Source organism: Pristiophorus japonicus, chromosome 8, assembly GCF_044704955.1.
Source record: "Pristiophorus japonicus isolate sPriJap1 chromosome 8, sPriJap1.hap1, whole genome shotgun sequence".
NCBI lineage: Eukaryota > Metazoa > Chordata > Chondrichthyes > Pristiophoridae > Pristiophorus > Pristiophorus japonicus.
This window is the reverse complement of record NC_091984.1, coordinates 174425447-174452421: the sequence shown is the minus strand read 5'-3', so window position 1 is coordinate 174452421 and position 26975 is coordinate 174425447. Positions and strand designations below refer to the sequence as shown.

Sequence of the window (26975 nt, the reverse complement as noted above, 5' to 3'; positions counted from 1 at the left end):
AGGATTAACAGTCTTTGAGTCTGGCGCCTCACTCCACTCGGCCTTCCTGACACTATTGTGCCCTTGGCCGTAAGCATCAGTCTGAGCATTGAAAGGCCTCGGTCCACCAAGGCATCGACTCTGGCAACTTTTACATGCTAATACCTGACTTGTTTGGCTCTGGTGCCTTTTATACTGGCAAAATGTGTTAATGTCGGAAGTAACATTGCAAGTAATTCCCTGCCTGAGGAACGGAGCAGATTTGAGCAGCCTTTGTGTGGAAGAAATCTCATTCTTTGACAGTGGTGCCCTTTTTCTGAGAAACACCACTGTCTGCAGTGGGATTGAAAGCCACAGTACGAGAAAGCAACGTGGAATTCAGCAACGCGGGAGGATAAAAATGTCATGCTTTGAGTCTGCTGCTTTTTAGTGTGGGAATGGGTTGAAAGGAGAAGTCTGATTTTAAACCCTATCCCCGAGAACAGGGTTAGAATGTGATAAGTTTAGAGAGCAAAACAAGTTGGTCTGTGGGCGGTGCGGTGCCTTTCGTTTATTGGCAAACGCCAATAGCGTTGAGGAGATTGAGGTGACCACTTGCAAATTTAAAGCCAGTTGAGCAGGCTTTTTGACGCTGGCTGGCATTTGTCTGGATAAAAAGTTAATGTCAGAAGTGGGATTCGAACCCACGCCCCTAGAAAGGGACCAGAATACACCAACCTTTGGTAAGGTAAGGATTAACAGTCCTTGAGTCTGGCGCCTTAGACCACTCGGCCATCCTGACAATGGTCTTGCAGCAGCTGCAGAAAAATGTGCTGCAAATTCTGCACACTTACTGAGCAGCATCACAATTCTTCCTCCTGTGCAAACACACAACGCACACATTCTTACGACAGGACTTAACAGGCAGCGCCAGTCATTAAGTTCATCATCCCTGCAATGCAACCAACATTCAAACACAGGTATTTCTCGCAACAGCTCGCATTTTGTCAGCTATCGGGTAACATTTTCTGTATTGTATTTCGAAAGCGCCTTTCATGACCGAACGACGTCCCAAGGCGCTTCACAGCCAATGAAGTATTGTAAAAGTGAAGGCACTGTTGCAATGTGGGGAACGCCGCAGCCAGTTTGCACACAGCAAGATCCCACAAACGGCAATGTGATCATGACCAGATAATCTGGTTTTGTCAGTGATGTTGATGTCGGAATAAATATTGAATGAAGGTTGTAACTGCTTCGTTCCAACGTGCACCTAATTACTGGTGTTGCCCTGTGGACCTGTATGCTGCAAAATCATTTCTCGAGAGTTTACCGTCTGCCACTTCAATGGCCTTGATTATTATCTTGCCCAAAGCAAAGTCACATTTCACTCACCGGTCACTAGTTCCAGAACGGAAACTGCTGCCAGTGGTAGCGTGGCCGAGCGGTCTAAGGCGCTGGATTAAGGCTCCAGTCTCTTCGGAGGCGTGGGTTCGAATCCCACCGCTGCCAGAATTTGTGGCGTGTAATATTTGCGCCCCTTCACCGCGAGCCATGAAGCAGTCGGCTCCCGCTGTGTTGTGATATGACTATTTTGGTGTGGAAAAGAGGTTGAGCTGAGAACGGTGCCTTCAGTTTGTTGGCAAACCGTTGAAGAGTTTGATGTTGCCACTTGTAAATTGAAGGCCAGTTCAACAGGCCTTTTGACGCTGGCTGCATTTGTGTGGGGAAAAATGTCACGTCAGAGGTGGGATTGCAACCCACGCCCCTAGAAAGGGACCGGAATTCGCCGACCTTTGGTCAGTTAAGGATTAACAGTCTTTGAGTCTGGCGCCTCACTCCACTCGGCCTTCCTGACACTATTGTGCCCTTGGCCGTAAGCATCAGTCTGAGCATTGAAAGGCCTCGGTCCACCAAGGCATCGACTCTGGCAACTTTTACATGCTAATACCTGACTTGTTTGGCTCTGGTGCCTTTTATACTGGCAAAATGTGTTAATGTCGGAAGTAACATTGCAAGTAATTCCCTGCCTGAGGAACGGAGCAGATTTGAGCAGCCTTTGTGTGGAAGAAATCTCATTCTTTGACAGTGGTGCCCTTTTTCTGAGAAACACCACTGTCTGCAGTGGGATTGAAAGCCACAGTACGAGAAAGCAACGTGGAATTCAGCAACGCGGGAGGATAAAAATGTCATGCTTTGAGTCTGCTGCTTTTTAGTGTGGGAATGGGTTGAAAGGAGAAGTCTGATTTTAAACCCTATCCCCGAGAACAGGGTTAGAATGTGATAAGTTTAGAGAGCAAAACAAGTTGGTCTGTGGGCGGTGCGGTGCCTTTCGTTTATTGGCAAACGCCAATAGCGTTGAGGAGATTGAGGTGACCACTTGCAAATTTAAAGCCAGTTGAGCAGGCTTTTTGACGCTGGCTGGCATTTGTCTGGATAAAAAGTTAATGTCAGAAGTGGGATTCGAACCCACGCCCCTAGAAAGGGACCAGAATACACCAACCTTTGGTAAGGTAAGGATTAACAGTCCTTGAGTCTGGCGCCTTAGACCACTCGGCCATCCTGACAATGGTCTTGCAGCAGCTGCAGAAAAATGTGCTGCAAATTCTGCACACTTACTGAGCAGCATCACAATTCTTCCTCCTGTGCAAACACACAACGCACACATTCTTACGACAGGACTTAACAGGCAGCGCCAGTCATTAAGTTCATCATCCCTGCAATGCAACCAACATTCAAACACAGGTATTTCTCGCAACAGCTCGCATTTTGTCAGCTATCGGGTAACATTTTCTGTATTGTATTTCGAAAGCGCCTTTCATGACCGAACGACGTCCCAAGGCGCTTCACAGCCAATGAAGTATTGTAAAAGTGAAGGCACTGTTGCAATGTGGGGAACGCCGCAGCCAGTTTGCACACAGCAAGATCCCACAAACGGCAATGTGATCATGACCAGATAATCTGGTTTTGTCAGTGATGTTGATGTCGGAATAAATATTGAATGAAGGTTGTAACTGCTTCGTTCCAACGTGCACCTAATTACTGGTGTTGCCCTGTGGACCTGTATGCTGCAAAATCATTTCTCGAGAGTTTACCGTCTGCCACTTCAATGGCCTTGATTATTATCTTGCCCAAAGCAAAGTCACATTTCACTCACCGGTCACTAGTTCCAGAACGGGAACTGCTGCCAGTGGTAGCGTGGCCGAGCGGTCTAAGGCGCTGGATTAAGGCTCCAGTCTCTTCGGAGGCGTGGGTTCGAATCCCACCGCTGCCAGAATTTGTGGCGTGTAATATTTGCGCCCCTTCACCGCGAGCCATGAAGCAGTCGGCTCCCGCTGTGTTGTGATATGACTATTTTGGTGTGGAAAAGAGGTTGAGCTGAGAACGGTGCCTTCAGTTTGTTGGCAAACCGTTGAAGAGTTTGATGTTGCCACTTGTAAATTGAAGGCCAGTTCAACAGGCCTTTTGACGCTGGCTGCATTTGTGTGGGGAAAAATGTCACGTCAGAGGTGGGATTGCAACCCACGCCCCTAGAAAGGGACCGGAATTCGCCGACCTTTGGTCAGTTAAGGATTAACAGTCTTTGAGTCTGGCGCCTCACTCCACTCGGCCTTCCTGACACTATTGTGCCCTTGGCCGTAAGCATCAGTCTGAGCATTGAAAGGCCTCGGTCCACCAAGGCATCGACTCTTGCAACTTTTACATGCTAATACCTGACTTGTTTGGCTCTGGTGCCTTTTATACTGGCAAAATGTGTTAATGTCGGAAGTAACATTGCAAGTAATTCCCTGCCTGAGGAACGGAGCAGATTTGAGCAGCCTTTGTGTGGAAGAAATCTCATTCTTTGACAGTGGTGCCCTTTTTCTGAGAAACACCACTGTCTGCAGTGGGATTGAAAGCCACAGTACGAGAAAGCAACGTGGAATTCAGCAACGCGGGAGGATAAAAATGTCATGCTTTGAGTCTGCTGCTTTTTAGTGTGGGAATGGGTTGAAAGGAGAAGTCTGATTTTAAACCCTATCCCCGAGAACAGGGTTAGAATGTGATAAGTTTAGAGAGCAAAACAAGTTGGTCTGTGGGCGGTGCGGTGCCTTTCGTTTATTGGCAAACGCCAATAGCGTTGAGGAGATTGAGGTGACCACTTGCAAATTTAAAGCCAGTTGAGCAGGCTTTTTGACGCTGGCTGGCATTTGTCTGGATAAAAAGTTAATGTCAGAAGTGGGATTCGAACCCACGCCCCTAGAAAGGGACCAGAATACACCAACCTTTGGTAAGGTAAGGATTAACAGTCCTTGAGTCTGGCGCCTTAGACCACTCGGCCATCCTGACAATGGTCTTGCAGCAGCTGCAGAAAAATGTGCTGCAAATTCTGCACACTTACTGAGCAGCATCACAATTCTTCCTCCTGTGCAAACACACAACGCACACATTCTTACGACAGGACTTAACAGGCAGCGCCAGTCATTAAGTTCATCATCCCTGCAATGCAACCAACATTCAAACACAGGTATTTCTCGCAACAGCTCGCATTTTGTCAGCTATCGGGTAACATTTTCTGTATTGTATTTCGAAAGCGCCTTTCATGACCGAACGACGTCCCAAGGCGCTTCACAGCCAATGAAGTATTGTAAAAGTGAAGGCACTGTTGCAATGTGGGGAACGCCGCAGCCAGTTTGCACACAGCAAGATCCCACAAACGGCAATGTGATCATGACCAGATAATCTGGTTTTGTCAGTGATGTTGATGTCGGAATAAATATTGAATGAAGGTTGTAACTGCTTCGTTCCAACATGCACCTAATTACTGGTGTTGCCCTGTGGACCTGTATGCTGCAAAATCATTTCTCGAGAGTTTACCGTCTGCCACTTCAATGGCCTTGATTATTATCTTGCCCAAAGCAAAGTCACATTTCACTCACCGGTCACTAGTTCCAGAACGGAAACTGCTGCCAGTGGTAGCGTGGCCGAGCGGTCTAAGGCGCTGGATTAAGGCTCCAGTCTCTTCGGAGGCGTGGGTTCGAATCCCACCGCTGCCAGAATTTGTGGCGTGTAATATTTGCGCCCCTTCACCGCGAGCCATGAAGCAGTCGGCTCCCGCTGTGTTGTGATATGACTATTTTGGTGTGGAAAAGAGGTTGAGCTGAGAACGGTGCCTTCAGTTTGTTGGCAAACCGTTGAAGAGTTTGATGTTGCCACTTGTAAATTGAAGGCCAGTTCAACAGGCCTTTTGACGCTGGCTGCATTTGTGTGGGGAAAAATGTCACGTCAGAGGTGGGATTGCAACCCACGCCCCTAGAAAGGGACCGGAATTCGCCGACCTTTGGTCAGTTAAGGATTAACAGTCTTTGAGTCTGGCGCCTCACTCCACTCGGCCTTCCTGACACTATTGTGCCCTTGGCCGTAAGCATCAGTCTGAGCATTGAAAGGCCTCGGTCCACCAAGACATCGACTCTGGCAACTTTTACATGCTAATACCTGACTTGTTTGGCTCTGGTGCCTTTTATACTGGCAAAATGTGTTAATGTCGGAAGTAACATTGCAAGTAATTCCCTGCCTGAGGAACGGAGCAGATTTGAGCAGCCTTTGTGTGGAAGAAATCTCATTCTTTGACAGTGGTGCCCTTTTTCTGAGAAACACCACTGTCTGCAGTGGGATTGAAAGCCACAGTACGAGAAAGCAACGTGGAATTCAGCAACGCGGGAGGATAAAAATGTCATGCTTTGAGTCTGCTGCTTTTTAGTGTGGGAATGGGTTGAAAGGAGAAGTCTGATTTTAAACCCTATCCCCGAGAACAGGGTTAGAATGTGATAAGTTTAGAGAGCAAAACAAGTTGGTCTGTGGGCGGTGCGGTGCCTTTCGTTTATTGGCAAACGCCAATAGCGTTGAGGAGATTGAGGTGACCACTTGCAAATTTAAAGCCAGTTGAGCAGGCTTTTTGACGCTGGCTGGCATTTGTCTGGATAAAAAGTTAATGTCAGAAGTGGGATTCGAACCCACGCCCCTAGAAAGGGACCAGAATACACCAACCTTTGGTAAGGTAAGGATTAACAGTCCTTGAGTCTGGCGCCTTAGACCACTCGGCCATCCTGACAATGGTCTTGCAGCAGCTGCAGAAAAATGTGCTGCAAATTCTGCACACTTACTGAGCAGCATCACAATTCTTCCTCCTGTGCAAACACACAACGCACACATTCTTACGACAGGACTTAACAGGCAGCGCCAGTCATTAAGTTCATCATCCCTGCAATGCAACCAACATTCAAACACAGGTATTTCTCGCAACAGCTCGCATTTTGTCAGCTATCGGGTAACATTTTCTGTATTGTATTTCGAAAGCGCCTTTCATGACCGAACGACGTCCCAAGGCGCTTCACAGCCAATGAAGTATTGTAAAAGTGAAGGCACTGTTGCAATGTGGGGAACGCCGCAGCCAGTTTGCACACAGCAAGATCCCACAAACGGCAATGTGATCATGACCAGATAATCTGGTTTTGTCAGTGATGTTGATGTCGGAATAAATATTGAATGAAGGTTGTAACTGCTTCGTTCCAACGTGCACCTAATTACTGGTGTTGCCCTGTGGACCTGTATGCTGCAAAATCATTTCTCGAGAGTTTACCGTCTGCCACTTCAATGGCCTTGATTATTATCTTGCCCAAAGCAAAGTCACATTTCACTCACCGGTCACTAGTTCCAGAACGGAAACTGCTGCCAGTGGTAGCGTGGCCGAGCGGTCTAAGGCGCTGGATTAAGGCTCCAGTCTCTTCGGAGGCGTGGGTTCGAATCCCACCGCTGCCAGAATTTGTGGCGTGTAATATTTGCGCCCCTTCACCGCGAGCCATGAAGCAGTCGGCTCCCGCTGTGTTGTGATATGACTATTTTGGTGTGGAAAAGAGGTTGAGCTGAGAACGGTGCCTTCAGTTTGTTGGCAAACCGTTGAAGAGTTTGATGTTGCCACTTGTAAATTGAAGGCCAGTTCAACAGGCCTTTTGACGCTGGCTGCATTTGTGTGGGGAAAAATGTCACGTCAGAGGTGGGATTGCAACCCACGCCCCTAGAAAGGGACCGGAATTCGCCGACCTTTGGTCAGTTAAGGATTAACAGTCTTTGAGTCTGGCGCCTCACTCCACTCGGCCTTCCTGACACTATTGTGCCCTTGGCCGTAAGCATCAGTCTGAGCATTGAAAGGCCTCGGTCCACCAAGGCATCGACTCTGGCAACTTTTACATGCTAATACCTGACTTGTTTGGCTCTGGTGCCTTTTATACTGGCAAAATGTGTTAATGTCGGAAGTAACATTGCAAGTAATTCCCTGCCTGAGGAACGGAGCAGATTTGAGCAGCCTTTGTGTGGAAGAAATCTCATTCTTTGACAGTGGTGCCCTTTTTCTGAGAAACACCACTGTCTGCAGTGGGATTGAAAGCCACAGTACGAGAAAGCAACGTGGAATTCAGCAACGCGGGAGGATAAAAATGTCATGCTTTGAGTCTGCTGCTTTTTAGTGTGGGAATGGGTTGAAAGGAGAAGTCTGATTTTAAACCCTATCCCCGAGAACAGGGTTAGAATGTGATAAGTTTAGAGAGCAAAACAAGTTGGTCTGTGGGCGGTGCGGTGCCTTTCGTTTATTGGCAAACGCCAATAGCGTTGAGGAGATTGAGGTGACCACTTGCAAATTTAAAGCCAGTTGAGCAGGCTTTTTGACGCTGGCTGGCATTTGTCTGGATAAAAAGTTAATGTCAGAAGTGGGATTCGAACCCACGCCCCTAGAAAGGGACCAGAATACACCAACCTTTGGTAAGGTAAGGATTAACAGTCCTTGAGTCTGGCGCCTTAGACCACTCGGCCATCCTGACAATGGTCATGCAGCAGCTGCAGGAAAATGTGCTGCAAATTCTGCACACTTACTGAGCAGCATCACAATTCTTCCTCCTGTGCAAACACACAACGCACACATTCTTACGACAGGACTTAACAGGCAGCGCCAGTCATTAAGTTCATCATCCCTGCAATGCAACCAACATTCAAACACAGGTATTTCTCGCAACAGCTCGCATTTTGTCAGCTATCGGGTAACATTTTCTGTATTGTATTTCGAAAGCGCCTTTCATGACCGAACGACGTCCCAAGGCGCTTCACAGCCAATGAAGTATTGTAAAAGTGAAGGCACTGTTGCAATGTGGGGAACGCCGCAGCCAGTTTGCACACAGCAAGATCCCACAAACGGCAATGTGATCATGACCAGATAATCTGGTTTTGTCAGTGATGTTGATGTCGGAATAAATATTGAATGAAGGTTGTAACTGCTTCGTTCCAACGTGCACCTAATTACTGGTGTTGCCCTGTGGACCTGTATGCTGCAAAATCATTTCTCGAGAGTTTACCGTCTGCCACTTCAATGGCCTTGATTATTATCTTGCCCAAAGCAAAGTCACATTTCACTCACCGGTCACTAGTTCCAGAACGGAAACTGCTGCCAGTGGTAGCGTGGCCGAGCGGTCTAAGGCGCTGGATTAAGGCTCCAGTCTCTTCGGAGGCGTGGGTTCGAATCCCACCGCTGCCAGAATTTGTGGCGTGTAATATTTGCGCCCCTTCACCGCGAGCCATGAAGCAGTCGGCTCCCGCTGTGTTGTGATATGACTATTTTGGTGTGGAAAAGAGGTTGAGCTGAGAACGGTGCCTTCAGTTTGTTGGCAAACCGTTGAAGAGTTTGATGTTGCCACTTGTAAATTGAAGGCCAGTTCAACAGGCCTTTTGACGCTGGCTGCATTTGTGTGGGGAAAAATGTCACGTCAGAGGTGGGATTGCAACCCACGCCCCTAGAAAGGGACCGGAATTCGCCGACCTTTGGTCAGTTAAGGATTAACAGTCTTTGAGTCTGGCGCCTCACTCCACTCGGCCTTCCTGACACTATTGTGCCCTTGGCCGTAAGCATCAGTCTGAGCATTGAAAGGCCTCGGTCCACCAAGGCATCGACTCTGGCAACTTTTACATGCTAATACCTGACTTGTTTGGCTCTGGTGCCTTTTATACTGGCAAAATGTGTTAATGTCGGAAGTAACATTGCAAGTAATTCCCTGCCTGAGGAACGGAGCAGATTTGAGCAGCCTTTGTGTGGAAGAAATCTCATTCTTTGACAGTGGTGCCCTTTTTCTGAGAAACACCACTGTCTGCAGTGGGATTGAAAGCCACAGTACGAGAAAGCAACGTGGAATTCAGCAACGCGGGAGGATAAAAATGTCATGCTTTGAGTCTGCTGCTTTTTAGTGTGGGAATGGGTTGAAAGGAGAAGTCTGATTTTAAACCCTATCCCCGAGAACAGGGTTAGAATGTGATAAGTTTAGAGAGCAAAACAAGTTGGTCTGTGGGCGGTGCGGTGCCTTTCGTTTATTGGCAAACGCCAATAGCGTTGAGGAGATTGAGGTGACCACTTGCAAATTTAAAGCCAGTTGAGCAGGCTTTTTGACGCTGGCTGGCATTTGTCTGGATAAAAAGTTAATGTCAGAAGTGGGATTCGAACCCACGCCCCTAGAAAGGGACCAGAATACACCAACCTTTGGTAAGGTAAGGATTAACAGTCCTTGAGTCTGGCGCCTTAGACCACTCGGCCATCCTGACAATGGTCTTGCAGCAGCTGCAGAAAAATGTGCTGCAAATTCTGCACACTTACTGAGCAGCATCACAATTCTTCCTCCTGTGCAAACACACAACGCACACATTCTTACGACAGGACTTAACAGGCAGCGCCAGTCATTAAGTTCATCATCCCTGCAATGCAACCAACATTCAAACACAGGTATTTCTCGCAACAGCTCGCATTTTGTCAGCTATCGGGTAACATTTTCTGTATTGTATTTCGAAAGCGCCTTTCATGACCGAACGACGTCCCAAGGCGCTTCACAGCCAATGAAGTATTGTAAAAGTGAAGGCACTGTTGCAATGTGGGGAACGCCGCAGCCAGTTTGCACACAGCAAGATCCCACAAACGGCAATGTGATCATGACCAGATAATCTGGTTTTGTCAGTGATGTTGATGTCGGAATAAATATTGAATGAAGGTTGTAACTGCTTCGTTCCAACGTGCACCTAATTACTGGTGTTGCCCTGTGGACCTGTATGCTGCAAAATCATTTCTCGAGAGTTTACCGTCTGCCACTTCAATGGCCTTGATTATTATCTTGCCCAAAGCAAAGTCACATTTCACTCACCGGTCACTAGTTCCAGAACGGAAACTGCTGCCAGTGGTAGCGTGGCCGAGCGGTCTAAGGCGCTGGATTAAGGCTCCAGTCTCTTCGGAGGCGTGGGTTCGAATCCCACCGCTGCCAGAATTTGTGGCGTGTAATATTTGCGCCCCTTCACCGCGAGCCATGAAGCAGTCGGCTCCCGCTGTGTTGTGATATGACTATTTTGGTGTGGAAAAGAGGTTGAGCTGAGAACGGTGCCTTCAGTTTGTTGGCAAACCGTTGAAGAGTTTGATGTTGCCACTTGTAAATTGAAGGCCAGTTCAACAGGCCTTTTGACGCTGGCTGCATTTGTGTGGGGAAAAATGTCACGTCAGAGGTGGGATTGCAACCCACGCCCCTAGAAAGGGACCGGAATTCGCCGACCTTTGGTCAGTTAAGGATTAACAGTCTTTGAGTCTGGCGCCTCACTCCACTCGGCCTTCCTGACACTATTGTGCCCTTGGCCGTAAGCATCAGTCTGAGCATTGAAAGGCCTCGGTCCACCAAGGCATCGACTCTGGCAACTTTCACATGCTAATACCTGACTTGTTTGGCTCTGGTGCCTTTTATACTGGCAAAATGTGTTAATGTCGGAAGTAACATTGCAAGTAATTCCCTGCCTGAGGAACGGAGCAGATTTGAGCAGCCTTTGTGTGGAAGAAATCTCATTCTTTGACAGTGGTGCCCTTTTTCTGAGAAACACCACTGTCTGCAGTGGGATTGAAAGCCACAGTACGAGAAAGCAACGTGGAATTCAGCAACGCGGGAGGATAAAAATGTCATGCTTTGAGTCTGCTGCTTTTTAGTGTGGGAATGGGTTGAAAGGAGAAGTCTGATTTTAAACCCTATCCCCGAGAACAGGGTTAGAATGTGATAAGTTTAGAGAGCAAAACAAGTTGGTCTGTGGGCGGTGCGGTGCCTTTCGCTTATTGGCAAACGCCAATAGCGTTGAGGAGCTTGAGGTGACCACTTGCAAATTTAAAGCCAGTTGAGCAGGCTTTTTGACGCTGGCTGGCATTTGTCTGGATAAAAAGTTAATGTCAGAAGTGGGATTCGAACCCACGCCCCTAGAAAGGGACCAGAATACACCAACCTTTGGTAAGGTAAGGATTAACAGTCCTTGAGTCTGGCGCCTTAGACCACTCGGCCATCCTGACAATGGTCTTGCAGCAGCTGCAGAAAAATGTGCTGCAAATTCTGCACACTTACTGAGCAGCATCACAATTCTTCCTCCTGTGCAAACACACAACGCACACATTCTTACGACAGGACTTAACAGGCAGCGCCAGTCATTAAGTTCATCATCCCTGCAATGCAACCAACATTCAAACACAGGTATTTCTCGCAACAGCTCGCATTTTGTCAGCTATCGGGTAACATTTTCTGTATTGTATTTCGAAAGCGCCTTTCATGACCGAACGACGTCCCAAGGCGCTTCACAGCCAATGAAGTATTGTAAAAGTGAAGGCACTGTTGCAATGTGGGGAACGCCGCAGCCAGTTTGCACACAGCAAGATCCCACAAACGGCAATGTGATCATGACCAGATAATCTGGTTTTGTCAGTGATGTTGATGTCGGAATAAATATTGAATGAAGGTTGTAACTGCTTCGTTCCAACGTGCACCTAATTACTGGTGTTGCCCTGTCGACCTGTATGCTGCAAAATCATTTCTCGAGAGTTTACCGTCTGCCACTTCAATGGCCTTGATTATTATCTTGCCCAAAGCAAAGTCACATTTCACTCACCGGTCACTAGTTCCAGAACGGAAACTGCTGCCAGTGGTAGCGTGGCCGAGCGGTCTAAGGCGCTGGATTAAGGCTCCAGTCTCTTCGGAGGCGTGGGTTCGAATCCCACCGCTGCCAGAATTTGTGGCGTGTAATATTTGCGCCCCTTCACCGCGAGCCATGAAGCAGTCGGCTCCCGCTGTGTTGTGATATGACTATTTTGGTGTGGAAAAGAGGTTGAGCTGAGAACGGTGCCTTCAGTTTTTTGGCAAACCGTTGAAGAGTTTGATGTTGCCACTTGTAAATTGAAGGCCAGTTCAACAGGCCTTTTGACGCTGGCTGCATTTGTGTGGGGAAAAATGTCACGTCAGAGGTGGGATTGCAACCCACGCCCCTAGAAAGGGACCGGAATTCGCCGACCTTTGGTCAGTTAAGGATTAACAGTCTTTGAGTCTGGCGCCTCACTCCACTCGGCCTTCCTGACACTATTGTGCCCTTGGCCGTAAGCATCAGTCTGAGCATTGAAAGGCCTCGGTCCACCAAGGCATCGACTCTGGCAACTTTTACATGCTAATACCTGACTTGTTTGGCTCTGGTGCCTTTTATACTGGCAAAATGTGTTAATGTCGGAAGTAACATTGCAAGTAATTCCCTGCCTGAGGAACGGAGCAGATTTGAGCAGCCTTTGTGTGGAAGAAATCTCATTCTTTGACAGTGGTGCCCTTTTTCTGAGAAACACCACTGTCTGCAGTGGGATTGAAAGCCACAGTACGAGAAAGCAACGTGGAATTCAGCAACGCGGGAGGATAAAAATGTCATGCTTTGAGTCTGCTGCTTTTTAGTGTGGGAATGGGTTGAAAGGAGAAGTCTGATTTTAAACCCTATCCCCGAGAACAGGGTTAGAATGTGATAAGTTTAGAGAGCAAAACAAGTTGGTCTGTGGGCGGTGCGGTGCCTTTCGCTTATTGGCAAACGCCAATAGCGTTGAGGAGATTGAGGTGACCACTTGCAAATTTAAAGCCAGTTGAGCAGGCTTTTTGACGCTGGCTGGCATTTGTCTGGATAAAAAGTTAATGTCAGAAGTGGGATTCGAACCCACGCCCCTAGAAAGGGACCAGAATACACCAACCTTTGGTAAGGTAAGGATTAACAGTCCTTGAGTCTGGCGCCTTAGACCACTCGGCCATCCTGACAATGGTCTTGCAGCAGCTGCAGAAAAATGTGCTGCAAATTCTGCACACTTACTGAGCAGCATCACAATTCTTCCTCCTGTGCAAACACACAACGCACACATTCTTACGACAGGACTTAACAGGCAGCGCCAGTCATTAAGTTCATCATCCCTGCAATGCAACCAACATTCAAACACAGGTATTTCTCGCAACAGCTCGCATTTTGTCAGCTATCGGGTAACATTTTCTGTATTGTATTTCGAAAGCGCCTTTCATGACCGAACGACGTCCCAAGGCGCTTCACAGCCAATGAAGTATTGTAAAAGTGAAGGCACTGTTGCAATGTGGGGAACGCCGCAGCCAGTTTGCACACAGCAAGATCCCACAAACGGCAATGTGATCATGACCAGATAATCTGGTTTTGTCAGTGATGTTGATGTCGGAATAAATATTGAATGAAGGTTGTAACTGCTTCGTTCCAACGTGCACCTAATTACTGGTGTTGCCCTGTGGACCTGTATGCTGCAAAATCATTTCTCGAGAGTTTACCGTCTGCCACTTCAATGGCCTTGATTATTATCTTGCCCAAAGCAAAGTCACATTTCACTCACCGGTCACTAGTTCCAGAACGGAAACTGCTGCCAGTGGTAGCGTGGCCGAGCGGTCTAAGGCGCTGGATTAAGGCTCCAGTCTCTTCGGAGGCGTGGGTTCGAATCCCACCGCTGCCAGAATTTGTGGCGTGTAATATTTGCGCCCCTTCACCGCGAGCCATGAAGCAGTCGGCTCCCGCTGTGTTGTGATATGACTATTTTGGTGTGGAAAAGAGGTTGAGCTGAGAACGGTGCCTTCAGTTTGTTGGCAAACCGTTGAAGAGTTTGATGTTGCCACTTGTAAATTGAAGGCCAGTTCAACAGGCCTTTTGACGCTGGCTGCATTTGTGTGGGGAAAAATGTCACGTCAGAGGTGGGATTGCAACCCACGCCCCTAGAAAGGGACCGGAATTCGCCGACCTTTGGTCAGTTAAGGATTAACAGTCTTTGAGTCTGGCGCCTCACTCCACTCGGCCTTCCTGACACTATTGTGCCCTTGGCCGTAAGCATCAGTCTGAGCATTGAAAGGCCTCGGTCCACCAAGGCATCGACTCTGGCAACTTTTACATGCTAATACCTGACTTGTTTGGCTCTGGTGCCTTTTATACTGGCAAAATGTGTTAATGTCGGAAGTAACATTGCAAGTAATTCCCTGCCTGAGGAACGGAGCAGATTTGAGCAGCCTTTGTGTGGAAGAAATCTCATTCTTTGACAGTGGTGCCCTTTTTCTGAGAAACACCACTGTCTGCAGTGGGATTGAAAGCCACAGTACGAGAAAGCAACGTGGAATTCAGCAACGCGGGAGGATAAAAATGTCATGCTTTGAGTCTGCTGCTTTTTAGTGTGGGAATGGGTTGAAAGGAGAAGTCTGATTTTAAACCCTATCCCCGAGAACAGGGTTAGAATGTGATAAGTTTAGAGAGCAAAACAAGTTGGTCTGTGGGCGGTGCGGTGCCTTTCGCTTATTGGCAAACGCCAATAGCGTTGAGGAGATTGAGGTGACCACTTGCAAATTTAAAGCCAGTTGAGCAGGCTTTTTGACGCTGGCTGGCATTTGTCTGGATAAAAAGTTAATGTCAGAAGTGGGATTCGAACCCACGCCCCTAGAAAAGGACCAGAATACACCAACCTTTGGTAAGGTAAGGATTAACAGTCCTTGAGTCTGGCGCCTTAGACCACTCGGCCATCCTGACAATGGTCTTGCAGCAGCTGCAGAAAAATGTGCTGCAAATTCTGCACACTTACTGAGCAGCATCACAATTCTTCCTCCTGTGCAAACACACAACGCACACATTCTTACGACAGGACTTAACAGGCAGCGCCAGTCATTAAGTTCATCATCCCTGCAATGCAACCAACATTCAAACACAGGTATTTCTCGCAACAGCTCGCATTTTGTCAGCTATCGGGTAACATTTTCTGTATTGTATTTCGAAAGCGCCTTTCATGACCGAACGACGTCCCAAGGCGCTTCACAGCCAATGAAGTATTGTAAAAGTGAAGGCACTGTTGCAATGTGGGGAACGCCGCAGCCAGTTTGCACACAGCAAGATCCCACAAACGGCAATGTGATCATGACCAGATAATCTGGTTTTGTCAGTGATGTTGATGTCGGAATAAATATTGAATGAAGGTTGTAACTGCTTCGTTCCAACGTGCACCTAATTACTGGTGTTGCCCTGTGGACCTGTATGCTGCAAAATCATTTCTCGAGAGTTTACCGTCTGCCACTTCAATGGCCTTGATTATTATCTTGCCCAAAGCAAAGTCACATTTCACTCACCGGTCACTAGTTCCAGAACGGAAACTGCTGCCAGTGGTAGCGTGGCCGAGCGGTCTAAGGCGCTGGATTAAGGCTCCAGTCTCTTCGGAGGCGTGGGTTCGAATCCCACCGCTGCCAGAATTTGTGGCGTGTAATATTTGCGCCCCTTCACCGCGAGCCATGAAGCAGTCGGCTCCCGCTGTGTTGTGATATGACTATTTTGGTGTGGAAAAGAGGTTGAGCTGAGAACGGTGCCTTCAGTTTGTTGGCAAACCGTTGAAGAGTTTGATGTTGCCACTTGTAAATTGAAGGCCAGTTCAACAGGCCTTTTGACGCTGGCTGCATTTGTGTGGGGAAAAATGTCACGTCAGAGGTGGGATTGCAACCCACGCCCCTAGAAAGGGACCGGAATTCGCCGACCTTTGGTCAGTTAAGGATTAACAGTCTTTGAGTCTGGCGCCTCACTCCACTCGGCCTTCCTGACACTATTGTGCCCTTGGCCGTAAGCATCAGTCTGAGCATTGAAAGGCCTCGGTCCACCAAGGCATCGACTCTGGCAACTTTCACATGCTAATACCTGACTTGTTTGGCTCTGGTGCCTTTTATACTGGCAAAATGTGTTAATGTCGGAAGTAACATTGCAAGTAATTCCCTGCCTGAGGAACGGAGCAGATTTGAGCAGCCTTTGTGTGGAAGAAATCTCATTCTTTGACAGTGGTGCCCTTTTTCTGAGAAACACCACTGTCTGCAGTGGGATTGAAAGCCACAGTACGAGAAAGCAACGTGGAATTCAGCAACGCGGGAGGATAAAAATGTCATGCTTTGAGTCTGCTGCTTTTTAGTGTGGGAATGGGTTGAAAGGAGAAGTCTGATTTTAAACCCTATCCCCGAGAACAGGGTTAGAATGTGATAAGTTTAGAGAGCAAAACAAGTTGGTCTGTGGGCGGTGCGGTGCCTTTCGCTTATTGGCAAACGCCAATAGCGTTGAGGAGCTTGAGGTGACCACTTGCAAATTTAAAGCCAGTTGAGCAGGCTTTTTGACGCTGGCTGGCATTTGTCTGGATAAAAAGTTAATGTCAGAAGTGGGATTCGAACCCACGCCCCTAGAAAGGGACCAGAATACACCAACCTTTGGTAAGGTAAGGATTAACAGTCCTTGAGTCTGGCGCCTTAGACCACTCGGCCATCCTGACAATGGTCTTGCAGCAGCTGCAGAAAAATGTGCTGCAAATTCTGCACACTTACTGAGCAGCATCACAATTCTTCCTCCTGTGCAAACACACAACGCACACATTCTTACGACAGGACTTAACAGGCAGCGCCAGTCATTAAGTTCATCATCCCTGCAATGCAACCAACATTCAAACACAGGTATTTCTCGCAACAGCTCGCATTTTGTCAGCTATCGGGTAACATTTTCTGTATTGTATTTCGAAAGCGCCTTTCATGACCGAACGACGTCCCAAGGCGCTTCACAGCCAATGAAGTATTGTAAAAGTGAAGGCACTGTTGCAATGTGGGGAACGCCGCAGCCAGTTTGCACACAGCAAGATCCCACAAACGGCAATGTGATCATGACCAGATAATCTGGTTTTGTCAGTGATGTTGATGTCGGAATAAATATTGAATGAAGGTTGTAACTGCTTCGTTCCAACGTGCACCTAATTACTGGTGTTGCCCTGTGGACCTGTATGCTGCAAAATCATTTCTCGAGAGTTTACCGTCTGCCACTTCAATGGCCTTGATTATTATCTTGCCCAAAGCAAAGTCACATTTCACTCACCGGTCACTAGTTCCAGAACGGAAACTGCTGCCAGTGGTAGCGTGGCCGAGCGGTCTAAGGCGCTGGATTAAGGCTCCAGTCTCTTCGGAGGCGTGGGTTCGAATCCCACCGCTGCCAGAATTTGTGGCGTGTAATATTTGCGCCCCTTCACCGCGAGCCATGAAGCAGTCGGCTCCCGCTGTGTTGTGATATGACTATTTTGGTGTGGAAAAGAGGTTGAGCTGAGAACGGTGCCTTCAGTTTGTTGGCAAACCGTTGAAGAGTTTGATGTTGCCACTTGTAAATTGAAGGCCAGTTCAACAGGCCTTTTGACGCTGGCTGCATTTGTGTGGGGAAAAATGTCACGTCAGAGGTGGGATTGCAACCCACGCCCCTAGAAAGGGACCGGAATTCGCCGACCTTTGGTCAGTTAAGGATTAACAGTCTTTGAGTCTGGCGCCTCACTCCACTCGGCCTTCCTGACACTATTGTGCCCTTGGCCGTAAGCATCAGTCTGAGCATTGAAAGGCCTCGGTCCACCAAGGCATCGACTCTGGCAACTTTTACATGCTAATACCTGACTTGTTTGGCTCTGGTGCCTTTTATACTGGCAAAATGTGTTAATGTCGGAAGTAACATTGCAAGTAATTCCCTGCCTGAGGAACGGAGCAGATTTGAGCAGCCTTTGTGTGGAAGAAATCTCATTCTTTGACAGTGGTGCCCTTTTTCTGAGAAACACCACTGTCTGCAGTGGGATTGAAAGCCACAGTACGAGAAAGCAACGTGGAATTCAGCAACGCGGGAGGATAAAAATGTCATGCTTTGAGTCTGCTGCTTTTTAGTGTGGGAATGGGTTGAAAGGAGAAGTCTGATTTTAAACCCTATCCCCGAGAACAGGGTTAGAATGTGATAAGTTTAGAGAGCAAAACAAGTTGGTCTGTGGGCGGTGCGGTGCCTTTCGTTTATTGGCAAACGCCAATAGCGTTGAGGAGATTGAGGTGACCACTTGCAAATTTAAAGCCAGTTGAGCAGGCTTTTTGACGCTGGCTGGCATTTGTCTGGATAAAAAGTTAATGTCAGAAGTGGGATTCGAACCCACGCCCCTAGAAAGGGACCAGAATACACCAACCTTTGGTAAGGTAAGGATTAACAGTCCTTGAGTCTGGCGCCTTAGACCACTCGGCCATCCTGACAATGGTCTTGCAGCAGCTGCAGAAAAATGTGCTGCAAATTCTGCACACTTACTGAGCAGCATCACAATTCTTCCTCCTGTGCAAACACACAACGCACACATTCTTACGACAGGACTTAACAGGCAGCGCCAGTCATTAAGTTCATCATCCCTGCAATGCAACCAACATTCAAACACAGGTATTTCTCGCAACAGCTCGCATTTTGTCAGCTATCGGGTAACATTTTCTGTATTGTATTTCGAAAGCGCCTTTCATGACCGAACGACGTCCCAAGGCGCTTCACAGCCAATGAAGTATTGTAAAAGTGAAGGCACTGTTGCAATGTGGGGAACGCCGCAGCCAGTTTGCACACAGCAAGATCCCACAAACGGCAATGTGATCATGACCAGATAATCTGGTTTTGTCAGTGATGTTGATGTCGGAATAAATATTGAATGAAGGTTGTAACTGCTTCGTTCCAACGTGCACCTAATTACTGGTGTTGCCCTGTGGACCTGTATGCTGCAAAATCATTTCTCGAGAGTTTACCGTCTGCCACTTCAATGGCCTTGATTATTATCTTGCCCAAAGCAAAGTCACATTTCACTCACCGGTCACTAGTTCCAGAACGGAAACTGCTGCCAGTGGTAGCGTGGCCGAGCGGTCTAAGGCGCTGGATTAAGGCTCCAGTCTCTTCGGAGGCGTGGGTTCGAATCCCACCGCTGCCAGAATTTGTGGCGTGTAATATTTGCGCCCCTTCACCGCGAGCCATGAAGCAGTCGGCTCCCGCTGTGTTGTGATATGACTATTTTGGTGTGGAAAAGAGGTTGAGCTGAGAACGGTGCCTTCAGTTTGTTGGCAAACCGTTGAAGAGTTTGATGTTGCCACTTGTAAATTGAAGGCCAGTTCAACAGGCCTTTTGACGCTGGCTGCATTTGTGTGGGGAAAAATGTCACGTCAGAGGTGGGATTGCAACCCACGCCCCTAGAAAGGGACCGGAATTCGCCGACCTTTGGTCAGTTAAGGATTAACAGTCTTTGAGTCTGGCGCCTCACTCCACTCGGCCTTCCTGACACTATTGTGCCCTTGGCCGTAAGCATCAGTCTGAGCATTGAAAGGCCTCGGTCCACCAAGGCATCGACTCTGGCAACTTTTACATGCTAATACCTGACTTGTTTGGCTCTGGTGCCTTTTATACTGGCAAAATGTGTTAATGTCGGAAGTAACATTGCAAGTAATTCCCTGCCTGAGGAACGGAGCAGATTTGAGCAGCCTTTGTGTGGAAGAAATCTCATTCTTTGACAGTGGTGCCCTTTTTCTGAGAAACACCACTGTCTGCAGTGGGATTGAAAGCCACAGTACGAGAAAGCAACGTGGAATTCAGCAACGCGGGAGGATAAAAATGTCATGCTTTGAGTCTGCTGCTTTTTAGTGTGGGAATGGGTTGAAAGGAGAAGTCTGATTTTAAACCCTATCCCCGAGAACAGGGTTAGAATGTGATAAGTTTAGAGAGCAAAACAAGTTGGTCTGTGGGCGGTGCGGTGCCTTTCGCTTATTGGCAAACGCCAATAGCGTTGAGGAGCTTGAGGTGACCACTTGCAAATTTAAAGCCAGTTGAGCAGGCTTTTTGACGCTGGCTGGCATTTGTCTGGATAAAAAGTTAATGTCAGAAGTGGGATTCGAACCCACGCCCCTAGAAAGGGACCAGAATACACCAACCTTTGGTAAGGTAAGGATTAACAGTCCTTGAGTCTGGCGCCTTAGACCACTCGGCCATCCTGACAATGGTCTTGCAGCAGCTGCAGAAAAATGTGCTGCAAATTCTGCACACTTACTGAGCAGCATCACAATTCTTCCTCCTGTGCAAACACACAACGCACACATTCTTACGACAGGACTTAACAGGCAGCGCCAGTCATTAAGTTCATCATCCCTGCAATGCAACCAACATTCAAACACAGGTATTTCTCGCAACAGCTCGCATTTTGTCAGCTATCGGGTAACATTTTCTGTATTGTATTTCGAAAGCGCCTTTCATGACCGAACGACGTCCCAAGGCGCTTCACAGCCAATGAAGTATTGTAAAAGTGAAGGCACTGTTGCAATGTGGGGAACGCCGCAGCCAGTTTGCACACAGCAAGATCCCACAAACGGCAATGTGATCATGACCAGATAATCTGGTTTTGTCAGTGATGTTGATGTCGGAATAAATATTGAATGAAGGTTGTAACTGCTTCGTTCCAACGTGCACCTAATTACTGGTGTTGCCCTGTGGACCTGTATGCTGCAAAATCATTTCTCGAGAGTTTACCGTCTGCCACTTCAATGGCCTTGATTATTATCTTGCCCAAAGCAAAGTCACATTTCACTCACCGGTCACTAGTTCCAGAACGGAAACTGCTGCCAGTGGTAGCGTGGCCGAGCGGTCTAAGGCGCTGGATTAAGGCTCCAGTCTCTTCGGAGGCGTGGGTTCGAATCCCACCGCTGCCAGAATTTGTGGCGTGTAATATTTGCGCCCCTTCACCGCGAGCCATGAAGCAGTCGGCTCCCGCTGTGTTGTGATATGACTATTTTGGTGTGGAAAAGAGGTTGAGCTGAGAACGGTGCCTTCAGTTTGTTGGCAAACCGTTGAAGAGTTTGATGTTGCCACTTGTAAATTGAAGGCCAGTTCAACAGGCCTTTTGACGCTGGCTGCATTTGTGTGGGGAAAAATGTCACGTCAGAGGTGGGATTGCAACCCACGCCCCTAGAAAGGGACCGGAATTCGCCGACCTTTGGTCAGTTAAGGATTAACAGTCTTTGAGTCTGGCGCCTCACTCCACTCGGCCTTCCTGACACTATTGTGCCCTTGGCCGTAAGCATCAGTCTGAGCATTGAAAGGCCTCGGTCCACCAAGGCATCGACTCTGGCAACTTTTACATGCTAATACCTGACTTGTTTGGCTCTGGTGCCTTTTATACTGGCAAAATGTGTTAATGTCGGAAGTAACATTGCAAGTAATTCCCTGCCTGAGGAACGGAGCAGATTTGAGCAGCCTTTGTGTGGAAGAAATCTCATTCTTTGACAGTGGTGCCCTTTTTCTGAGAAACACCACTGTCTGCAGTGGGATTGAAAGCCACAGTACGAGAAAGCAACGTGGAATTCAGCAACGCGGGAGGATAAAAATGTCATGCTTTGAGTCTGCTGCTTTTTAGTGTGGGAATGGGTTGAAAGGAGAAGTCTGATTTTAAACCCTATCCCCGAGAACAGGGTTAGAATGTGATAAGTTTAGAGAGCAAAACAAGTTGGTCTGTGGGCGGTGCGGTGCCTTTCGTTTATTGGCAAACGCCAATAGCGTTGAGGAGATTGAGGTGACCACTTGCAAATTTAAAGCCAGTTGAGCAGGCTTTTTGACGCTGGCTGGCATTTGTCTGGATAAAAAGTTAATGTCAGAAGTGGGATTCGAACCCACGCCCCTAGAAAGGGACCAGAATACACCAACCTTTGGTAAGGTAAGGATTAACAGTCCTTGAGTCTGGCGCCTTAGACCACTCGGCCATCCTGACAATGGTCTTGCAGCAGCTGCAGAAAAATGTGCTGCAAATTCTGCACACTTACTGAGCAGCATCACAATTCTTCCTCCTGTGCAAACACACAACGCACACATTCTTACGACAGGACTTAACAGGCAGCGCCAGTCATTAAGTTCATCATCCCTGCAATGCAACCAACATTCAAACACAGGTATTTCTCGCAACAGCTCGCATTTTGTCAGCTATCGGGTAACATTTTCTGTATTGTATTTCGAAAGCGCCTTTCATGACCGAACGACGTCCCAAGGCGCTTCACAGCCAATGAAGTATTGTAAAAGTGAAGGCACTGTTGCAATGTGGGGAACGCCGCAGCCAGTTTGCACACAGCAAGATCCCACAAACGGCAATGTGATCATGACCAGATAATCTGGTTTTGTCAGTGATGTTGATGTCGGAATAAATATTGAATGAAGGTTGTAACTGCTTCGTTCCAACGTGCACCTAATTACTGGTGTTGCCCTGTGGACCTGTATGCTGCAAAATCATTTCTCGAGAGTTTACCGTCTGCCACTTCAATGGCCTTGATTATTATCTTGCCCAAAGCAAAGTCACATTTCACTCACCGGTCACTAGTTCCAGAACGGAAACTGCTGCCAGTGGTAGCGTGGCCGAGCGGTCTAAGGCGCTGGATTAAGGCTCCAGTCTCTTCGGAGGCGTGGGTTCGAATCCCACCGCTGCCAGAATTTGTGGCGTGTAATATTTGCGCCCCTTCACCGCGAGCCATGAAGCAGTCGGCTCCCGCTGTGTTGTGATATGACTATTTTGGTGTGGAAAAGAGGTTGAGCTGAGAACGGTGCCTTCAGTTTGTTGGCAAACCGTTGAAGAGTTTGATGTTGCCACTTGTAAATTGAAGGCCAGTTCAACAGGCCTTTTGACGCTGGCTGCATTTGTGTGGGGAAAAATGTCACGTCAGAGGTGGGATTGCAACCCACGCCCCTAGAAAGGGACCGGAATTCGCCGACCTTTGGTCAGTTAAGGATTAACAGTCTTTGAGTCTGGCGCCTCACTCCACTCGGCCTTCCTGACACTATTGTGCCCTTGGCCGTAAGCATCAGTCTGAGCATTGAAAGGCCTCGGTCCACCAAGGCATCGACTCTGGCAACTTTTACATGCTAATACCTGACTTGTTTGGCTCTGGTGCCTTTTATACTGGCAAAATGTGTTAATGTCGGAAGTAACATTGCAAGTAATTCCCTGCCTGAGGAACGGAGCAGATTTGAGCAGCCTTTGTGTGGAAGAAATCTCATTCTTTGACAGTGGTGCCCTTTTTCTGAGAAACACCACTGTCTGCAGTGGGATTGAAAGCCACAGTACGAGAAAGCAACGTGGAATTCAGCAACGCGGGAGGATAAAAATGTCATGCTTTGAGTCTGCTGCTTTTTAGTGTGGGAATGGGTTGAAAGGAGAAGTCTGATTTTAAACCCTATCCCCGAGAACAGGGTTAGAATGTGATAAGTTTAGAGAGCAAAACAAGTTGGTCTGTGGGCGGTGCGGTGCCTTTCGTTTATTGGCAAACGCCAATAGCGTTGAGGAGATTGAGGTGACCACTTGCAAATTTAAAGCCAGTTGAGCAGGCTTTTTGACGCTGGCTGGCATTTGTCTGGATAAAAAGTTAATGTCAGAAGTGGGATTCGAACCCACGCCCCTAGAAAGGGACCAGAATACACCAACCTTTGGTAAGGTAAGGATTAACAGTCCTTGAGTCTGGCGCCTTAGACCACTCGGCCATCCTGACAATGGTCTTGCAGCAGCTGCAGAAAAATGTGCTGCAAATTCTGCACACTTACTGAGCAGCATCACAATTCTTCCTCCTGTGCAAACACACAACGCACACATTCTTACGACAGGACTTAACAGGCAGCGCCAGTCATTAAGTTCATCATCCCTGCAATGCAACCAACATTCAAACACAGGTATTTCTCGCAACAGCTCGCATTTTGTCAGCTATCGGGTAACATTTTCTGTATTGTATTTCGAAAGCGCCTTTCATGACCGAACGACGTCCCAAGGCGCTTCACAGCCAATGAAGTATTGTAAAAGTGAAGGCACTGTTGCAATGTGGGGAACGCCGCAGCCAGTTTGCACACAGCAAGATCCCACAAACGGCAATGTGATCATGACCAGATAATCTGGTTTTGTCAGTGATGTTGATGTCGGAATAAATATTGAATGAAGGTTGTAACTGCTTCGTTCCAACGTGCACCTAATTACTGGTGTTGCCCTGTGGACCTGTATGCTGCAAAATCATTTCTCGAGAGTTTACCGTCTGCCACTTCAATGGCCTTGATTATTATCTTGCCCAAAGCAAAGTCACATTTCACTCACCGGTCACTAGTTCCAGAACGGAAACTGCTGCCAGTGGTAGCGTGGCCGAGCGGTCTAAGGCGCTGGATTAAGGCTCCAATCTCTTCGGAGGCGTGGGTTCGAATCCCACCGCTGCCAGAATTTGTGGCGTGTAATATTTGCGCCCCTTCACCGCGAGCCATGAAGCAGTCGGCTCCCGCTGTGTTGTGATATGACTATTTTGGTGTGGAAAAGAGGTTGAGCTGAGAACGGTGCCTTCAGTTTGTTGGCAAACCGTTGAAGAGTTTGATGTTGCCACTTGTAAATTGAAGGCCAGTTCAACAGGCCTTTTGACGCTGGCTGCATTTGTGTGGGGAAAAATGTCACGTCAGAGGTGGGATTGCAACCCACGCCCCTAGAAAGGGACCGGAATTCGCCGACCTTTGGTCAGTTAAGGATTAACAGTCTTTGAGTCTGGCGCCTCACTCCACTCGGCCTTCCTGACACTATTGTGCCCTTGGCCGTAAGCATCAGTCTGAGCATTGAAAGGCCTCGGTCCACCAAGGCATCGACTCTGGCAACTTTTACATGCTAATACCTGACTTGTTTGGCTCTGGTGCCTTTTATACTGGCAAAATGTGTTAATGTCGGAAGTAACATTGCAAGTAATTCCCTGCCTGAGGAACGGAGCAGATTTGAGCAGCCTTTGTGTGGAAGAAATCTCATTCTTTGACAGTGGTGCCCTTTTTCTGAGAAACACCACTGTCTGCAGTGGGATTGAAAGCCACAGTACGAGAAAGCAACGTGGAATTCAGCAACGCGGGAGGATAAAAATGTCATGCTTTGAGTCTGCTGCTTTTTAGTGTGGGAATGGGTTGAAAGGAGAAGTCTGATTTTAAACCCTATCCCCGAGAACAGGGTTAGAATGTGATAAGTTTAGAGAGCAAAACAAGTTGGTCTGTGGGCGGTGCGGTGCCTTTCGTTTATTGGCAAACGCCAATAGCGTTGAGGAGATTGAGGTGACCACTTGCAAATTTAAAGCCAGTTGAGCAGGCTTTTTGACGCTGGCTGGCATTTGTCTGGATAAAAAGTTAATGTCAGAAGTGGGATTCGAACCCACGCCCCTAGAAAGGGACCAGAATACACCAACCTTTGGTAAGGTAAGGATTAACAGTCCTTGAGTCTGGCGCCTTAGACCACTCGGCCATCCTGACAATGGTCTTGCAGCAGCTGCAGAAAAATGTGCTGCAAATTCTGCACACTTACTGAGCAGCATCACAATTCTTCCTCCTGTGCAAACACACAACGCACACATTCTTACGACAGGACTTAACAGGCAGCGCCAGTCATTAAGTTCATCATCCCTGCAATGCAACCAACATTCAAACACAGGTATTTCTCGCAACAGCTCGCATTTTGTCAGCTATCGGGTAACATTTTCTGTATTGTATTTCGAAAGCGCCTTTCATGACCGAACGACGTCCCAAGGCGCTTCACAGCCAATGAAGTATTGTAAAAGTGAAGGCACTGTTGCAATGTGGGGAACGCCGCAGCCAGTTTGCACACAGCAAGATCCCACAAACGGCAATGTGATCATGACCAGATAATCTGGTTTTGTCAGTGATGTTGATGTCGGAATAAATATTGAATGAAGGTTGTAACTGCTTCGTTCCAACGTGCACCTAATTACTGGTGTTGCCCTGTCGACCTGTATGCTGCAAAATCATTTCTCGAGAGTTTACCGTCTGCCACTTCAATGGCCTTGATTATTATCTTGCCCAAAGCAAAGTCACATTTCACTCACCGGTCACTAGTTCCAGAACGGAAACTGCTGCCAGTGGTAGCGTGGCCGAGCGGTCTAAGGCGCTGGATTAAGGCTCCAGTCTCTTCGGAGGCGTGGGTTCGAATCCCACCGCTGCCAGAATTTGTGGCGTGTAATATTTGCGCCCCTTCACCGCGAGCCATGAAGCAGTCGGCTCCCGCTGTGTTGTGATATGACTATTTTGGTGTGGAAAAGAGGTTGAGCTGAGAACGGTGCCTTCAGTTTGTTGGCAAACCGTTGAAGAGTTTGATGTTGCCACTTGTAAATTGAAGGCCAGTTCAACAGGCCTTTTGACGCTGGCTGCATTTGTGTGGGGAAAAATGTCACGTCAGAGGTGGGATTGCAACCCACGCCCCTAGAAAGGGACCGGAATTCGCCGACCTTTGGTCAGTTAAGGATTAACAGTCTTTGAGTCTGGCACCTCACTCCACTCGGCCTTCCTGACACTATTGTGCCCTTGGCCGTAAGCATCAGTCTGAGCATTGAAAGGCCTCGGTCCACCAAGGCATCGACTCTGGCAACTTTCACATGCTAATACCTGACTTGTTTGGCTCTGGTGCCTTTTATACTGGCAAAATGTGTTAATGTCGGAAGTAACATTGCAAGTAATTCCCTGCCTGAGGAACGGAGCAGATTTGAGCAGCCTTTGTGTGGAAGAAATCTCATTCTTTGACAGTGGTGCCCTTTTTCTGAGAAACACCACTGTCTGCAGTGGGATTGAAAGCCACAGTACGAGAAAGCAACGTGGAATTCAGCAACGCGGGAGGATAAAAATGTCATGCTTTGAGTCTGCTGCTTTTTAGTGTGGGAATGGGTTGAAAGGAGAAGTCTGATTTTAAACCCTATCCCCGAGAACAGGGTTAGAATGTGATAAGTTTAGAGAGCAAAACAAGTTGGTCTGTGGGCGGTGCGGTGCCTTTCGCTTATTGGCAAACGCCA

The 26975-nt window shown here is 47.9% G+C and overlaps 30 non-coding genes across 30 annotated transcripts; 15 read left to right on the top strand and 15 right to left on the bottom strand.

The window, feature by feature from the left end:
* Window positions 1-641: 641 nt before the first annotated feature.
* On the bottom strand, window positions 642-760 carry trnal-caa (transfer RNA leucine (anticodon CAA)). Its single transcript has 2 exons — window positions 723-760; window positions 642-687 (listed from the first exon to the last, which is right to left on the bottom strand). It is a non-coding gene; the product is annotated as a tRNA-Leu (tRNA).
* Window positions 761-1385: 625 nt separating this feature from the next.
* Window positions 1386-1467, top strand: trnal-aag (transfer RNA leucine (anticodon AAG)). The gene has a single exon. It is a non-coding gene; the product is annotated as a tRNA-Leu (tRNA).
* Window positions 1468-2403: 936 nt separating this feature from the next.
* trnal-caa (transfer RNA leucine (anticodon CAA)) lies at window positions 2404-2522 on the bottom strand. Its single transcript has 2 exons — window positions 2485-2522; window positions 2404-2449 (listed from the first exon to the last, which is right to left on the bottom strand). It is a non-coding gene; the product is annotated as a tRNA-Leu (tRNA).
* Window positions 2523-3147: 625 nt separating this feature from the next.
* Window positions 3148-3229, top strand: trnal-aag (transfer RNA leucine (anticodon AAG)). The gene has a single exon. It is a non-coding gene; the product is annotated as a tRNA-Leu (tRNA).
* A 936-nt stretch (window positions 3230-4165) lies between these two features.
* On the bottom strand, window positions 4166-4284 carry trnal-caa (transfer RNA leucine (anticodon CAA)). Its single transcript has 2 exons — window positions 4247-4284; window positions 4166-4211 (listed from the first exon to the last, which is right to left on the bottom strand). It is a non-coding gene; the product is annotated as a tRNA-Leu (tRNA).
* A 625-nt stretch (window positions 4285-4909) lies between these two features.
* Window positions 4910-4991, top strand: trnal-aag (transfer RNA leucine (anticodon AAG)). Its single transcript has one exon. It is a non-coding gene; the product is annotated as a tRNA-Leu (tRNA).
* A 936-nt stretch (window positions 4992-5927) lies between these two features.
* trnal-caa (transfer RNA leucine (anticodon CAA)) lies at window positions 5928-6046 on the bottom strand. The gene is made up of 2 exons: window positions 6009-6046; window positions 5928-5973 (listed from the first exon to the last, which is right to left on the bottom strand). It is a non-coding gene; the product is annotated as a tRNA-Leu (tRNA).
* Window positions 6047-6671: 625 nt separating this feature from the next.
* On the top strand, window positions 6672-6753 carry trnal-aag (transfer RNA leucine (anticodon AAG)). Its single transcript has one exon. It is a non-coding gene; the product is annotated as a tRNA-Leu (tRNA).
* Window positions 6754-7689: 936 nt separating this feature from the next.
* On the bottom strand, window positions 7690-7808 carry trnal-caa (transfer RNA leucine (anticodon CAA)). Its single transcript has 2 exons — window positions 7771-7808; window positions 7690-7735 (listed from the first exon to the last, which is right to left on the bottom strand). It is a non-coding gene; the product is annotated as a tRNA-Leu (tRNA).
* Window positions 7809-8433: 625 nt separating this feature from the next.
* On the top strand, window positions 8434-8515 carry trnal-aag (transfer RNA leucine (anticodon AAG)). Its single transcript has one exon. It is a non-coding gene; the product is annotated as a tRNA-Leu (tRNA).
* A 936-nt stretch (window positions 8516-9451) lies between these two features.
* Window positions 9452-9570, bottom strand: trnal-caa (transfer RNA leucine (anticodon CAA)). Its single transcript has 2 exons — window positions 9533-9570; window positions 9452-9497 (listed from the first exon to the last, which is right to left on the bottom strand). It is a non-coding gene; the product is annotated as a tRNA-Leu (tRNA).
* Window positions 9571-10195: 625 nt separating this feature from the next.
* On the top strand, window positions 10196-10277 carry trnal-aag (transfer RNA leucine (anticodon AAG)). Its single transcript has one exon. It is a non-coding gene; the product is annotated as a tRNA-Leu (tRNA).
* Window positions 10278-11213: 936 nt separating this feature from the next.
* Window positions 11214-11332, bottom strand: trnal-caa (transfer RNA leucine (anticodon CAA)). Its single transcript has 2 exons — window positions 11295-11332; window positions 11214-11259 (listed from the first exon to the last, which is right to left on the bottom strand). It is a non-coding gene; the product is annotated as a tRNA-Leu (tRNA).
* A 625-nt stretch (window positions 11333-11957) lies between these two features.
* trnal-aag (transfer RNA leucine (anticodon AAG)) lies at window positions 11958-12039 on the top strand. The gene has a single exon. It is a non-coding gene; the product is annotated as a tRNA-Leu (tRNA).
* A 936-nt stretch (window positions 12040-12975) lies between these two features.
* Window positions 12976-13094, bottom strand: trnal-caa (transfer RNA leucine (anticodon CAA)). The gene is made up of 2 exons: window positions 13057-13094; window positions 12976-13021 (listed from the first exon to the last, which is right to left on the bottom strand). It is a non-coding gene; the product is annotated as a tRNA-Leu (tRNA).
* Window positions 13095-13719: 625 nt separating this feature from the next.
* trnal-aag (transfer RNA leucine (anticodon AAG)) lies at window positions 13720-13801 on the top strand. The gene has a single exon. It is a non-coding gene; the product is annotated as a tRNA-Leu (tRNA).
* A 936-nt stretch (window positions 13802-14737) lies between these two features.
* trnal-caa (transfer RNA leucine (anticodon CAA)) lies at window positions 14738-14856 on the bottom strand. Its single transcript has 2 exons — window positions 14819-14856; window positions 14738-14783 (listed from the first exon to the last, which is right to left on the bottom strand). It is a non-coding gene; the product is annotated as a tRNA-Leu (tRNA).
* A 625-nt stretch (window positions 14857-15481) lies between these two features.
* trnal-aag (transfer RNA leucine (anticodon AAG)) lies at window positions 15482-15563 on the top strand. Its single transcript has one exon. It is a non-coding gene; the product is annotated as a tRNA-Leu (tRNA).
* Window positions 15564-16499: 936 nt separating this feature from the next.
* Window positions 16500-16618, bottom strand: trnal-caa (transfer RNA leucine (anticodon CAA)). The gene is made up of 2 exons: window positions 16581-16618; window positions 16500-16545 (listed from the first exon to the last, which is right to left on the bottom strand). It is a non-coding gene; the product is annotated as a tRNA-Leu (tRNA).
* Window positions 16619-17243: 625 nt separating this feature from the next.
* trnal-aag (transfer RNA leucine (anticodon AAG)) lies at window positions 17244-17325 on the top strand. The gene has a single exon. It is a non-coding gene; the product is annotated as a tRNA-Leu (tRNA).
* Window positions 17326-18261: 936 nt separating this feature from the next.
* On the bottom strand, window positions 18262-18380 carry trnal-caa (transfer RNA leucine (anticodon CAA)). Its single transcript has 2 exons — window positions 18343-18380; window positions 18262-18307 (listed from the first exon to the last, which is right to left on the bottom strand). It is a non-coding gene; the product is annotated as a tRNA-Leu (tRNA).
* A 625-nt stretch (window positions 18381-19005) lies between these two features.
* Window positions 19006-19087, top strand: trnal-aag (transfer RNA leucine (anticodon AAG)). Its single transcript has one exon. It is a non-coding gene; the product is annotated as a tRNA-Leu (tRNA).
* Window positions 19088-20023: 936 nt separating this feature from the next.
* Window positions 20024-20142, bottom strand: trnal-caa (transfer RNA leucine (anticodon CAA)). The gene is made up of 2 exons: window positions 20105-20142; window positions 20024-20069 (listed from the first exon to the last, which is right to left on the bottom strand). It is a non-coding gene; the product is annotated as a tRNA-Leu (tRNA).
* A 625-nt stretch (window positions 20143-20767) lies between these two features.
* On the top strand, window positions 20768-20849 carry trnal-aag (transfer RNA leucine (anticodon AAG)). The gene has a single exon. It is a non-coding gene; the product is annotated as a tRNA-Leu (tRNA).
* A 936-nt stretch (window positions 20850-21785) lies between these two features.
* Window positions 21786-21904, bottom strand: trnal-caa (transfer RNA leucine (anticodon CAA)). The gene is made up of 2 exons: window positions 21867-21904; window positions 21786-21831 (listed from the first exon to the last, which is right to left on the bottom strand). It is a non-coding gene; the product is annotated as a tRNA-Leu (tRNA).
* A 625-nt stretch (window positions 21905-22529) lies between these two features.
* trnal-aag (transfer RNA leucine (anticodon AAG)) lies at window positions 22530-22611 on the top strand. The gene has a single exon. It is a non-coding gene; the product is annotated as a tRNA-Leu (tRNA).
* Window positions 22612-23547: 936 nt separating this feature from the next.
* trnal-caa (transfer RNA leucine (anticodon CAA)) lies at window positions 23548-23666 on the bottom strand. The gene is made up of 2 exons: window positions 23629-23666; window positions 23548-23593 (listed from the first exon to the last, which is right to left on the bottom strand). It is a non-coding gene; the product is annotated as a tRNA-Leu (tRNA).
* A 625-nt stretch (window positions 23667-24291) lies between these two features.
* trnal-aag (transfer RNA leucine (anticodon AAG)) lies at window positions 24292-24373 on the top strand. The gene has a single exon. It is a non-coding gene; the product is annotated as a tRNA-Leu (tRNA).
* A 936-nt stretch (window positions 24374-25309) lies between these two features.
* On the bottom strand, window positions 25310-25428 carry trnal-caa (transfer RNA leucine (anticodon CAA)). The gene is made up of 2 exons: window positions 25391-25428; window positions 25310-25355 (listed from the first exon to the last, which is right to left on the bottom strand). It is a non-coding gene; the product is annotated as a tRNA-Leu (tRNA).
* Window positions 25429-26053: 625 nt separating this feature from the next.
* Window positions 26054-26135, top strand: trnal-aag (transfer RNA leucine (anticodon AAG)). The gene has a single exon. It is a non-coding gene; the product is annotated as a tRNA-Leu (tRNA).
* The last annotated feature ends 840 nt before the right edge of the window (window positions 26136-26975 follow it).